This window comes from Triticum dicoccoides, chromosome 4B, assembly GCF_002162155.2.
Source record: "Triticum dicoccoides isolate Atlit2015 ecotype Zavitan chromosome 4B, WEW_v2.0, whole genome shotgun sequence".
Lineage (NCBI taxonomy): Eukaryota > Viridiplantae > Streptophyta > Magnoliopsida > Poales > Poaceae > Triticum > Triticum dicoccoides.
Window position 1 is genome coordinate 648,035,078 of NC_041387.1, and position 14,396 is coordinate 648,049,473.

At 55.8% G+C, this 14,396-nt stretch overlaps 1 pseudogene; it reads left to right on the plus strand.

The window, feature by feature from the left end:
• The window catches only part of LOC119292961, a 54,805-nt pseudogene extending 41,130 nt beyond the window's left edge, over positions 1-13,675 (plus strand).
• The last annotated feature ends 721 nt before the right edge of the window (positions 13,676-14,396 follow it).

Here is a 14,396-nt window from a genome sequence, read left to right on the forward strand (position 1 = left end):
ATGGTTTAACACATGAACTTTGTACTACCAATATCGAATAGGTTCTTGTAAAATGAAACTAGTTTCATCGATAACATGGCTTTAGCGGGTCTCCGCGCCATTTGGCGCAACGAGTCAACTAGTATTGACAACGGCCGGTAAACTGAGGGCAATGCTAGACATACGTAAGAAGAATCATCCGAAAACTCCAAGCACGAAATGGGAGCTCCTTCCTCTGGCATGGATGACCCTACGTAAGCTACGGGGGTTGGAGGAGGGGCTGACTGGAGCTGGAGCCCTGGGCAGTTCCCAGCGGTGTAGCCGACATCGACAGTGGAGGCGGAGGAGAGTTGGTGACTACGGCAACAAACGAACGCTGCGAGCTGATATTACCCGACACGTGCGAATAATTCCACAAGTGTCCGAGTAGACGATGGAGATTCATCGTCCGAACCAGCCAAAGTATGAACGCCCGGAGAGCCTCCTCGATGTGACCTTACCGCGGTCACCATGTAGCCGGACGTGTCAGACAGACCTCGACGGCTCTCACTCCGGCGATCACCGGAGCTTAACTCAAGAGTGGGTGCGAGAGAGAGAGTAGTTTTGCGCTGCTCAACTGTTCTGCAGCTTTTCTGTTTTTGCACTTTTATTCAGTCTTACACGATCTAACAGAAACGAGAGAATCGGACGCGATCAGGTAGCAAGTGCCGCCATCCCAGCACTCCCCGCTAGTCGCCCGTTATGGCGCCGTGACCGTGCAGTCGTGCCATCCCACAATCGGGTCAAGGCGCCACAAAACTAGGTAGCTACTCCGAGGCGCAGCTCGGTTTATCTCTGACGAAACTGAAACTGAAAAACCTACTGTCGAAACTGAAAGTTTCGACACCTAAAACCCTACTGTCTTCTGAAACTGAAGATTACGGCAACAATCACCCCCTAATCTGAAGTCTCAGGGGATCGCTTCCACCATTCCAATGCTCGAGCGTAGCTGCTGTAGTCGAACCCGTCCGAGAGGCTTGGTGAACATGTCTGCGAGCTGATGTTCTGTTGCCACGAACTCGAGCTCGATCTTCTTCTTCTCCACGCAGTCTCTGATGAAGTGGTACCGGAGTTCAATGTGCTTCAATCTATCATGCATGACAGGGTTCTTTGCCAGGAAGATCGCGGACTTGTTATCCACCTTGAGCTTCACCGCACCAGTCTCCGACTCTCTGAACTCACCGAGCAGCCGCGACAGCCAGATGCCTTGAAAGGCCGCCGTGGTCGCAGCGACATACTCGGACTCACAGCTCGAGAGAGCGATGATCTTCTGCTTCTGAGACTGCCAAGTTACTGCGCCACCCCCAAGGAGAAACAGCGTCCCGGAGGTGCTCTTCCGATCATCAACGTCACCTCCCAGATCACTGTCACTGTAACCAACAAGTTGGGCCGTGCCCTTCCCTCTGGTGTACTTGCACCCCAGCTGTAGGGTGCCGGCGATATACCTCAGAATGTGCTTGACGGCGGTTCGATGCTCTTCGGTTGGTGCCTCCATGAAGCGCTACACGTACCCGACAGAGAAGGTCAGATCAGGGCGCGTGTGCACCAAGTAGCGCAGGCTGCCGACGATGCTGCGGTACTCTGTTGCATCAACTGCCGGCGCTGTGCTCTGCTTGGACAGCTTGAACCGCGGCTCCATGGGTGTGTGACACTCCTTGCATCCTGCCATGCCGCTCTTCTCGAGCAGTTTCCGTGCATACGCTCTCTGACTGATGATGATGCCGTGCGCGCCCTGCTTCACCTCAATCCCTAGGTAGAAACTGAGCAGTCCTAGGTCAGACATCTTGAACAGGCTTCGCATCTCACCTTTGAATTTGTTGATCTCCTCGGCATCTGACCCGGTGATCACCAGGTCATCCACGTACACGCCAACGACGAGGTGCGAGGTCGCCGTGCCCCGAGCATACACCGCGTGCTCTGAGGGGCACCGCGTGAACCCCAGCTCAGCCAAACACATGTCCAGCTTAGTGTTCCAAGCCCTGGGTGCCTGCTTGATCCCGTACAACGCCTTGTTTAGGCGCAACAACAAGTGCTCCTTGCCAGCGACTTCGAAACCGGGCGGCTGCTGCACGTACACCTCCTCCTCGAGCTCTCCGTTCAGGAAAGCGGACTTGACGTCCATGCGGTGAACCGCCCAGCCCGCGTTCGCCGCGAGCGCCAGCAGCATCCGTACGGATTCGAGACGAGCCACCTGCGCGAACACCTCGTCGTAGTCGATGCCGTGCTGCTGGACATAGCCTTTTGCCACCAGACGGTCCTTGTGTTTCAGCACCTCACCTTGAGCGTCCTTCTTGACCTTGAAGACCCACTTTAGACCGATCGCACGATGCCCAGGCAGGAGCGTGGTGAGATGCCACGTCTGATTGTCCTCGATCGAGGTCATTTCCTCGATCATAGCTCGCCGCCAGTTCGCCTCCTGCTCTGCTTCAGAGAATGAGGACGGCTCCTCTGCAGCTAGGAAGTGCAGTTCCTCGTCGGGATCATCCGCCGGACCGAAATCCAGCACGTTCTGAAGAGTGCGGAAACGGTGCTCGCGCTCCGCGTCGTCAGCCGCGTCGAGGACGTTGTCGCTGAACGACGTCGGCGGCGACACCAGTTCCACCCCTCCTGGGCTGGCTGGTGCCGGAGTGGTCTGCCCTGGGGATGACGCCGCTGCAGACGACGTTGCTGGAGACGCCGGTGGCGTGGGCGGAGGCGAGGTATCCGCCCCTTCTTCTTCTGACGCACCTGGAGTTCTGCTCGCAAGGTGTTCGACCACGAACGTGTCGGTGCCGCTGAACGAGTTCACGGCGTCTTTTCCTGCAGTCCAGTCCCACCGAGCCCCTTCGTCGAAGACGACGTCGCGTGTGACGTGCACGCGCCTTGTCGCAGGGTCATAGGCTCGATATCCCTGTGTTCCTTGCTCGTAACCGACGAAGATCATGGGCCGGCTGCGATCGTCAAGTTTCTTCAGGCCGGGGCGCGTGTCCTTGACGTGCACTACGCACCCGAAAGTGCGCAGGAAATGCACATTCGGCTTGCGCCCGTGCCAAGCCTCAAATGGCGTCTGCCCATCCAGGCTCTTCGTCGGCGAACGGTTCAGAAGGAAAACCGCCATGGTGACCGCCTCGCCCCAGAACTCGCCAGGCACGCCCTTTGCCTTCAGCAAGCTCCGGGCCATGCCCACCACCATGCCGTTGCGCCGCTCGACCACGTCGTTCTGTTGCGGCGAGTACGGCGCAGTGAGGTGCCGGGCCACGCCGAGCTCAGCGCAGTAGGCTGTGAATGAGCCCGATGTGAACTCGCCACCCCTGTCCGTCCGCAGCGTCTTCAGCTTGCGTCCAGACTCGGACTCCGCGCTCGCCTGTATGCGCTGGATCGCTGCAGCCGCCTCGTCCTTGGACGTGAGCAACACGAGCCACATATAAGGTGTCGCGTCGTCCACCAGGAGGAGGAAGTACTTCTTCCCGCCTGGAGTCGCCGGTGCGATCGGCCCGCAGAGGTCGCCGTGCACCAGCTCGAGCCGCTCCACGGCACGGTATTTCGCCTGCTGCGCGAACGAACCCCGCCGCTGCTTGCCGGCCAGGCACGCGTCGCACAGCTGGTCCGCCTATTCGATCAGGGGCATCCCGCGCACCATGCCCTGCCGCGCTAGTTTGCGCAGGGCGTCGAAGTTTAGGTGACCCTAGCGGGCATGCCACGTCCACGCCTCATCTGATCCGCTTTGGGCTGCAAGACACACAGGCTGTGCGATCTGGAGAGCTATCGTATACAAGCGATTCGGTGCCCTGTTTACATTGGCGAGCAGGCGGCGTTGCCGGTCGCGCACTCGCAACACGCCTCCCTGGATCAGCACCTGGCAGCCGCTCTCATCGAGCTGGCCCAGGCTGATGATGTGTGTGCGCAGGCGGGGAATGAAGTACACCCCCGTGATCGCGAGGTGTTCGCCGGTCTTGCACACCAGGAGGATCGTCCCTCGACCGCAGATGCTGACGACGGAGCCGTCGCCGAACTTGACGCTCCCATGAACGCCCGTGTCGAGCTCGACGAACGCCGAGCGATCGTCGGTCATGTGGTTGGACGCGCCAGTGTCCAGGTACCACCGCCCGCCGCGGGTGCCGTCCTCGGCCCCGAGATTGACTTGCACCGCGTTCTCGACGAGATGGACCGGCGCCGTGTGCACGTCGTTGTCGCCGCAGTCGACCACGCCGCAGACCTGGGCCATCAGTAGCCCTGGTTCGTCATCCTCCATGCCTACCTGCGCGAGATTGGCCTGCTCCCTGGCTCGATTCTTGCACTCGCGCGCCCAGTGTCCTACCTGCTTGCAGTAACGGCAGACATCTTTGGATTTATCTCCGCTACTGGTGCCGCGTCCCGCGCTCTGGCCACGGCCACCGCTCTGCGGCCTCGCCCTCTGCCGCGCCCGCGCCCGCGCCCGTTGCTGCCTGACGATCCATCGCCTTCGCATAGCTTGAGGCGAGCGAACCACTCCTCCTCAGTGAGGAGCAGCCTGCCGCTGCTGTCGCCGGCGCCGGGCGCCGCGTCCAGTTCGTATCTCGGCGGCCTTGAGTCGCCCGATCAACTCTTCGAGGGCCAGAGTGTTGAGATCGACCAACGTCTCGATCGCACACGCCATCTACGAGTAGGCCTTGGGAACGACCGAGAGAAACTTGCGGACGACGGCGGGCTCGCCAATCTTGTCACCAAGTAGCTCAAGTTGAGTTACCAGAGAAGATAGGCGCATACCGAAGTCGTCGATGCTCTCGCCGTCGTTGAACTTGATCGCCTCGTACTGGCGGCGTAGAGACGTCGCCTTGGCCTCACGAACGCGCGCCACGCCGAGCCGCATCGTCTTGATCGTGCCCCAGGCGTCCTTCGCCATGGGCTTGACGGCGAGCGTGGACGTCATCTCCGGCGGCACCGATCGCAGCAGGCACTCCATTGCCGTGCGATCTGTCTCTCGCTCCGGAGTTCCGAGTTGACGGCGACCCAGAGCTGGCGCGCCTCGAGCATCACTTGCATCAGGAGGGCCCAGTCCGCGTAGTTGGTGCGCGTCAGCATGGGCCAGGCCCCGCCGGTGTCGCAGACGACGCGCTGGTGTACAACCACGGCGCCGCCGCCGCCACTGTTCCCTGAATCCACCAGGGTCTTGCCCGGGCTGTCAGGTCCTGCCATCTCCACAGGTGATCGAGCAACGGGGCTCTGATACCAAATGTCAGACAGACCTCGATGGCTCTCACTTCGGCGATCACCGAAGCTTAACTCAAGAGTGGGTGCGAGAGAGAGAGTAGTTTTGCGCTGCTCAACTGTTCAGCAGCTTTTCTGTTTTTGCACTTTTATTCAGTCTCACACGATCTAACAGAAACGAGAGAATCGGACGCGATCAGGTAGCGAGTGCCGCCATCCCAGCACTCCCCGCTCGTCGCCCGTTATGGCGCCGTGACCGTGCAGTCGTGCCATCCCACGATCGGGTCAAGGCGCCGCAAAACTAGGTAGCTACTCCGAGGCGCAGCTCGGTTTATCTCTGACGAAACTGAAACTGAAAAACCTACTGTCGAAACTGAAAGTTTCGACACCTAAAACCCTACTGTCTTCTGAAACTGAAGATTACGGCAACAGGACGTACGGTGCCGCCTGTTGAACTGCCTTATATAGTAGACAACCGAGACTCGCCGAGGGGAGGATGGTAGAAGATCGTCCAGCAGCCATGGTTTGACGAGGAGCCGACGGCGAGCAGCTGGCACAGCCATCGCCACCATCATAGCCGTCTTGCCCTCTTCTCCCATGCATACATCGGACGACAAAGGCGTACCTGCAGGCTCCGTCTCGACTAGCATGGCCTCGTCGTTAGACGGAGCGGGCGACGTCGAACTGGCAGATGGTCTCTTCCACACCCTAGACGTGGACATGGCCGAGCAATGTTAGCTCATGCTCAATCTGGTATGAATGGAGCTCATTTGATGTTATTTGCGCACCAAACTTTGCAAGCACCTATTTTTTTTTGTTCATAATCAATGACACGAAGTTTCATAGTATTGTTTTGATTTTTGTTATATTTATAATGATTTTACTGTTCATCATGGATGCATTGCATTTGGGTGTAGCCACAAATTTTCCCTTTCTGAATCTCTTGATCTTCCTCCTGCGAACTTGGTCGGCCGGCGTGACAAAGTCATCCAAGGATGAGTGGAGCGACACACTGGAGCACGGCATATGATTCGTTGGAAGCGAAACCGCGGGGCACTCTGACCACTTCATCATCAGAAGAGGCCAAGCATGAGAAGCACGAGCTGTTGGAGCCACTGGAGACCAACACGGCGTGAGAGAGTGATGCGGTGCTACTCCTAAACTCACATGAGCACGTGTTTCATGCGGACTGGCGTCAGGAGAGAGTGCCAGGGGAAGGAGGTTCGGCGGCGGAATTTCGGCATCTCCCTCGATGCAGGTCGATCCGGAATACAGCTGCGTCCTATCGGATGCAATTTCCCCTTTTCTCACGTAGCTAGATGTGACTACATGTGTCTTAATGACTTACTGCGTTACACTAAGCCAGGGATATTCGGGAAAAAGATTCTTTGCTAAAGGTCATTAAATCCCCGGGGCGACACGGGCGGCGATCCCCGCCCCTCCCGCCTCCTTTCGCCCGCCGTCGCCGGTGGCCTCCGGCAGGCAAAGCCTGCGCGGAGCCGGCGGCGGCGGGGCGCTTTTCTGGGTGCAGCTCGCTCGCGGGAAGGGGATTCGGCGTTTGGGCGGCGGCTGGCCGACGCTTGGCTCCGGGTGGAGGAGATCTTCGGCGGGAGGCGCGGGATCCGGTCGCGGAGTTGGGCGCATCGTTGCGAGCGGCGGTCGCGGTCGTGGCGCCCGTGCGGGCCGGATCTGGATCCTCGCGAGCTGCGGCCGGCGCGGACGGTGGTGCTGGGGTGGAGGGAGGCTCGGCCCCCTGTTGCGCGTCGTGGAGGGGCCCTTGCTGCGTTCTCCGGCTTGGTGTCGTGGTGGTGCCGGCTGGTGTTTCGGCTAACGGGCGGCGTCCGGCGAGTTGGGGTGGGGTGGCGGCCCCTTCCCTGCTCGGGATTCCTCTCTGGTTGTGCAGCGCGCAGCGGCCGCGCGGTGGAGGCCTTCGGTTGCTGGGGCGGCGGCCCTGGATTTGGTGGTGCGGCGGCTACGGCCGGGGAGGTGGTGTGTGTCTGGTTGCGGTGGATCGAGGGATCCTGCGGCCGGAGTGAGGTTGCTCTCAGCAGAGGTGGTGGTTGGTAGGCAGTGGTCGGTGGCGGCTGGTGGTCGGCGCAACTCCGGGAGAAATCCTTGCTTCTGTCTCCATCAGAGCCGTTGACGGCGGCGCTAGCGGGTGCCGCGATCTTTCATGGAAGCGTCATCATGGAGGTGCTCCTGCTTCTCCCCACTGCTTTGGCTTCGGAGGGAAACCTCAGATCCGCTGAATCGGGCGATGGAGGCGTCTTCGCGTCTTTCTCCTCCTTGGGGGCATCGTCTCGGAGCCGGCTATGACTGGGAGACCGGTGCATGGCGGCATCTTCGCCGCGTGGTTTGCGGCATCTTCGCCTTGTGGTTTGCTGAGGCGGCCTTTTCGGGGGCGTGGATTTCTGTTTGGCAACGATGATGGCGTCGAGAGGAGCTTTGGTCGCGGCTCGGGCTTCGGTACTCGGATCTTCCCGGCGTGTCCGAGGTGCTCTTCCGGGCATGGTCGGCACAAGTCCTGCATATTTCCCTTGTGATGATCGTTGTCAGAGTCGGAGCTGTCGGTTGTTCGTGCGTGTGGCCTTCTGTTGGCATGTGATGTCATGGTTTCTGTGCAGCTGTTTGCGGGTCGGCTTCGACGATGAAGGTCTACGGTGAAGTCGGAGTCGCCCATTCGGAGGTAGCCGGTGATGACGATGACGCTTGCGACTCCTCGGCGGATGTCTTCCCTCTTTGTAGCTCTGTGATCCTATGTCGGTGGCCAGGTTGGCCGGTGGTACCCATTTTATGTGGGTTGATTGTATTGGTTTTAGCCCGGTTAATTTTCCGTTAATTAACTGGGCAATTCTCACTCCTTCTTAATCAATGAAAATGGCAAGTCTTTTGCCTTGTTTCAAAAAAAATAGGAAGTATAGGATAGACTAGGATTTGGTCCTGCTTTGTCATGTACTCTAAGTTGGTCATTGTACTCCTATATACATGCTCATGAGGCTCAAGCAATACAACGAACAATTCCACCAATTCCTCTCTAATCCCTTCTAACATGGTATCAGTTTCCGGGTTCTAAACCCGAGCCGCCGCCGCTTCCGCACCCACGCGCCGCCCCTGGGGTGGTCGGTCGCCACCGGGGGTCGCGCCACCCATACCTAGGAGTCCGTCGGCCATGTTGGCCGGCCGCTCTAGAGAGTCTTTTTCCCGAACCCTCGCCACGAGGTTTTTCGCTCTCTCGCCGGTCGTTTTGATCGGCGTTTTCTTTTTGGTTTTCCGATCTCTGCTTGATCGGTTTGCGTCGCCCGCTGTCGCCATCAACACCCCGCGCCTCTACTCCAACACCGGCGCAATTGACTGGCTTCTTCACCGACGCGGCGGCCTCCGCGTCATCCGCACGTCTGCCTGCCGGTTGCCCCGACCCGGCGGCCTCGCGCGTCATCCGCGCGTCTGCCCGCTGGTCGCCCCGACCCGGCGGCCTCGCGTCATGTGGCGGCCCCTCACCGCCGCCGTTTGCGCGCCGGCCCGCCCGTCGATCTATGACAGCCGTCACCGCCCTGCTACGACCGGGACTCCTGCAACACCCTGATCCGGTGGCTTGGCGCCATGCGGCGGCCAATCATAGCCGCCCGGCTGCCCGCCGTCGCCGGCTTCATCTCGGACTCTGCCATCACCACGCCTCCACCAAGCGGTGTCCCCGACCTCGTGCGCGATTGAATTGATCACCCGCCCGCCGTCGTGATCAGCCTCAGCTATGCCAGGCGACCGACCTGGCCCGTCGATTGCGCGCGCCTTCGCAGGCCCCGTGTAGAGCGTCCCCGAGTTCAGCGCGCCCCTCCATCGATCGAGCAACGGGTTGCCGTTACGTCACCCCTTCAGGCCGAAGAGCCGTCGCCTCGTGGATCTTCTCCCGGCTGCACCGACCCGCGTCACCATTGCGTCGCCCCTTCAGGCCGTAGTGCCGCGGCCCGTGGTCCACCGCCGCCCCGGGGCCGTCCGCTCCAGGCCGTCCCCATGGCTGCACCGACCCTCGCGCCGCCGTTGCGTCGCCCCGTCGGGCCATAGTGAGTGTTGCATGCGGTCCACGCCACCGTTCCGAGGCCGTCGCCGCAGTTGCACCGACCCGCGCTCCGCCGCTGCGTCGCCCCTTCAGGCTGTAGCGCCGCGGCCCGCGGTCCCTATGACCACCCCGAGGTCTTCCGTCGTCGCCCTGACCTGCCCGCAACCACTGCGTCGCCCCTTTGGGCCATAGCGCCGCGGCCTGCGGTCCACCGCCGTCGCTGTGCGTCGACTTCTCATGGTATGCGCCGTACCGCCTCCCTTGGCACGGGAACACCATCGTCCACTCTGGTCTTTGTCACGCTGTTGGGTTCTCCTCACCTACATCGAGCACCGCCGACGCACTGTTAACCTAGCCACCGACGCCACCGTCAGGCCGTCGCCACCGCCGCTACCCCCGTAGCCGCCGCAGCCGCACGTCCACCCCATTCGTCTTCATCCAGCACCAGCCCGCTGTTAGCATCGTCGTCATCTACCCCGACCACTTCGTCTACTCCGACAACCGCGGGCGACATCGGCCCCGCGCTGATTGGCGCCGCAACCGTCGTCGAGTCCTTCTCTGCTGGCCTCTCCGACTTCTCCGACATGGCATACAGCTCGTGCAGGTCCTCGTCTATGCATGCCCGGTGTTGGCAACACCGATGCGTGCCTTCGTCCACGACGTGTCCCCGGGCCTGGCAAGCCTGGTGTGGTGCTTCGTCAACTTCATCTTCGACCGTCTACGCATGCCCGGTGCTGGCAACACCAACGTGTTCCTTCGTCTACGATGTGTCCTCGGGCTCGGCAAACCCGCAGTGACGTGTCGTCAACAACATCTTCTTCCCAGCGCACCACTACTTCGACACCACTGCGCCCATGCTAACTCAGCGCCCCCTTGCGCCCGCGGCTCCGCGGCGACTTCATCGACACCGGCTACCCTGACTCGACATCGACCACGGCATTCTTCGCATGGCTACCTCGACCACGGCTCCACCACCCACACTCTCGGCTACATCGACAAACGGCACAAAGGGCTACCGCCTGCTTAAGCAACCTCGTCGGTTTTCACTCCAATCACGACTCCGCAATGCATCGACCGTTATGACTGTGAGGGGGTGTCCATCGGCTTGCCTTCGGATTATTCTCCAGTCTCACCGTCTGCGTCGCTACCGTTGTGACTGCGGGGGGATGTTGAGTATAAGATTATTAGGAAGTATAGGATAGACTAGGATTTGATCCTGCCTTGTCCTGTACTTCAAGTTGGTCATTGTACTCCTATATATATGTCCACGAGGCTCAAGCAATACAATGAATAATTCCACCAATTCCTCTCTAATCCCTTCTAACAAAGATGTTGTATTTTTTCTGAATCTAATGTATAAAGTTGTGTTTTAGTGTGTTTGTTTACTAATTTCTATTGATATGTAATCTATACTAAAATATCCAAAACGCCATATAATAGTGAACAGAGGGAGTATCAAATAAAAATTTAAATGTGCAATGATATGCATTAATTATTTTGGTTTTGCATCAGAAAAAAAATACACCACACCCTTTTTCCGTGCTCGTCAGTACCAGAAGACGCAATGCGTTGACGCATAGCCTACCTTGGTCCCTGGTGCACATGCGTACACGTAGACCCGTATATCATCTTGCAAAAAAGATGATGTATCCATGTAACCGCATGAGAAAGCTATTACCAAGTGTACCGGACTCCCAAGTGTTGAAGATTTTTTTTTCAAGTACTCTCTCCGTCCTAAAATAAGTGTCTCAATTTTAGTACAACTTCGTTTCAGTATAACTTTATATTAAAGTTTTTCTAAAAAAACTTTGTACTAATGTTATATTGAATGCGAGACCCTTATTTTGAGACGTGAGGGAGTGGAACTTCTTATGAAATTCCAAAACCATAGGATGTAAACCAGAAATTTCAAATCTAATGTTATGTCATTGTCGTATGCAACGAAATGGCCAGAAATTGGCATGTCATTGCAGTGTCGTCGAGGATGAAAAGTAACCCACTGCAACGAAAAGCTCCTTACCTCAAATGTCAAAGTGGTATAAAGCACACGCAGCTTCCTTCCACTCTGGCCTTCCCCCTTCCCGCGGCACGCATGTCTTCTCGCATCCAATAGAATATCTGGTCGCGTGCCCGCGAGATATTTTCCCGCCACGCCAGAAAAAAGCCCATGCACGTAGCTAGATGTCGCTTTTGCCCTTAATATCTGCAGAAATAGCATCACATACGTCTGTGTGGCTCATTCATTCATCCTCTGTCGGCTTCCTTCCGTTGCACCGCTACTATTTCTCTCCCACTCTCGGCCGAATCCCAGATCCATTCATTCACCGATTCCTCCTGTTCAGAGGGGTCAAGTATACCGCGATCCATCGGTCAAGGCGGTCGTCGACACTGCCCAGGTAACAACTAACCCCTCACCTGCTCTTCTTCCCCATTTTATATTTTGTAAGCGGTCACAAGTTTTGTGTTTCCATTGCTATGATTGACAGCTTTGTGTGATGTTTGATTGTTCTTTCTTTCACGAGATCCTTGGAAGCTTCTTTTGTCCGTGATCAACTCTACAAACACTTGGCTTTTGCAATGGAGCCGAGGCCTTCAAGCCTCTTTGCTACGAAAAATGATCAACTCTACAACCACGGTCTTGATGCCAACAAGAAAGATTCAGGTACAGGTGGGTTCAAGGTTCTCCAAGGTGGAGTGTGGAGGAAACTCAAATTTGAGAGGAGGACGAATGATTGCGCCCAAGTCCGGCCCAAACAGCGCCTTCCTGAAAGCCCCTGGATTCAGCATTTTATACCACGTGGCTGCAACAACAGTGCGGGAGGTGATGGGCCACAAACTTTGGTAGCTGACCGGGAATCAGGTATCCGGACTATCCATGGAAGGACCCCATTGTCCCATGGAAGGGAACTGGGAGCTCACAAGGGAGAAGACAACCTCGATGAAAATGCAGGTAACTAGCTCAATTATCTCATCTAGCGTTCGGTGCATCATCACACTAACACACATATGTTTTTTTAGCATTAGCTGATTTTATGGAACAAGCATCAACATAGAAAAGTCAACTATGCTTAAGCTCCAAGATATTGTATGGTTCTTTTCTCTCTGACTTATCCTATGTTATCTATAAGCTGATACAAGATGGTTATGAACGTTGTTTTTTTTTTTTTTTGAACACAAGAAGGGTCCCGAAGGACCCAGACTTATATTAGATAAGCATGCAACATATTACATAAAGACCCAACAGAAAGATAAAATTACAACCCAGGCCGGATATTTTGCAGATTGGACCCCGGACAACAAAAATGAAAAGCAATCGAGTCCTCTTCGCCGTCTTCGATCCTGGCACGATTCCACCACCGCCGGGGACGAAACCACTTGGGGTGGAGGAATGGTTATAGCACCACCGGTGAACCGGAGGTAGAACGTGTGAATACCAAGCCGAAGAACTAGATAAACTGCCTCCCATATGGCTCGGCGGCCAGGAGGAATTACAAGAGCCGGACGTCGTCGCCGGAACTCCGAGTGGTCGCCCTTCGACCAGAAGATGCAGCGGCGCAGTGGCGAGAATCTCATGGTGCTCTCTGCACCGAGCTCCCCAACCATATGCTGCAAAATTTTGGCTCCAAGAACTCTCAGAGAGGATATAGCGTAATGATTTGATCTGCAACTCCAGAAGCAGGGGTCGGAGCAGAGCAAGAAGATTAACGTTGACTGCACTGAAAGCCAGCTTGATAATCCCCTGGATCACCAGATCAGCAGCTTCACAAAGAACTGAGTTCCTCCCCGTCCCTACCTCCATGGCAGCACAAAGAAGAAGAACAAACAACACCTGTTCGAGCCAGATCTGGCTTTCCCACGAGCTTATTGAAAGGGAGCTCGAGCTCCTGCTAGCCTCCACTGCTAGCCTCCACCATGGAGGAGAACAAGGGGAGGAAGAGGGTCTCCAACCGGCGTCGCCCGAGGTCGCCGGGGTAAAGCTCCAAAACGGCATAACGCCAGTCCACAACAACGCAAGTCGAAATAGTACTAGGCTATAACTACTATGTACAGGAACCCGCGCTCCTCCCCCTAGCCATCGCTGACCGGTAGCGCCGTCAGACGAGGCATGGGATCGGGCCGGGGTGCCCTGTGGAGCTCTCAAGCGGAGGGGTGGAGAAGGAGGAGAGAGAAAGAAGAGATAAGAAAGAGGAGTGAGGGGGGGGGGGGAGAAGGAGGAGAGAGAAAGACGTTGTTGAATTCTGGTGGTAACCATGCTCTCAAGCAGCATCCTCTGGCGAACTAAATTTCTGGTGCCACCTTTCTCTCTGCAGAGGTATGTGAGCAGAACTTTGCTGATGACGAGACACAAGTCGAGTAAAATCAAGAAAATCATGCAAGAAGAGGAGATTAAGCACTTACTGCGACCGAATGATCAGATGGATTTACAGGATTAATTAGCATGGTCTGTTGCAAGCGTTGAGAGAAGCAACACATCCAAACTCCAAAGAGAATATTTACCATACCTCAAAATCTATTGGAACTTGGAAGCAAGGATGCTCTGAAGTAAAGCATCGAGCATTACTTTTCTGGAAAATGTGCAACCAGTGAGCAATCGAAGAGTTAAACGTTGACGATTTAACAAATTAGATTCTGGTTATGTATCTCCCTGTTTTGAAGTTTCCGTCGATTGTGTTCCACTCTAATGCCCCATAATGAGGATCTATAGGTCACTCACTACTTACTAGCATGATATAGTAGATAGTAATATTGTTCCATTTCTATTCTTTCTGTTGTTGTTGTATTCTGGCAACTGTTGCTTGCAATGTCAACGAAATGCTCATGCTCGCCACAATATAAGAATTATCACAAATAGTTGAGTTCCTTTTGCAGCGCAATCGCATTTCTGGAGAAGAAAATGAAGTTTTCCAAGGAAGATTGATCACATAGAGTATACCATGGTCTTATAATGTTCCAAATTCTTTAAAGGTTATACCAATTGCAATGCTACTAATTCATTCCTTCTTAGAAAACTTTTTCTTACAGAAATTTTACTATTATATGCTTATTCTTGCATATTATAAAAAAATTACAATTTATTTGTAAATTGTCTGAAAAATTTGTCATTGTTTGTTTTAAAAAAGCATTTTTTTTTCTTAAATGGTAATACCAATGTCACTAA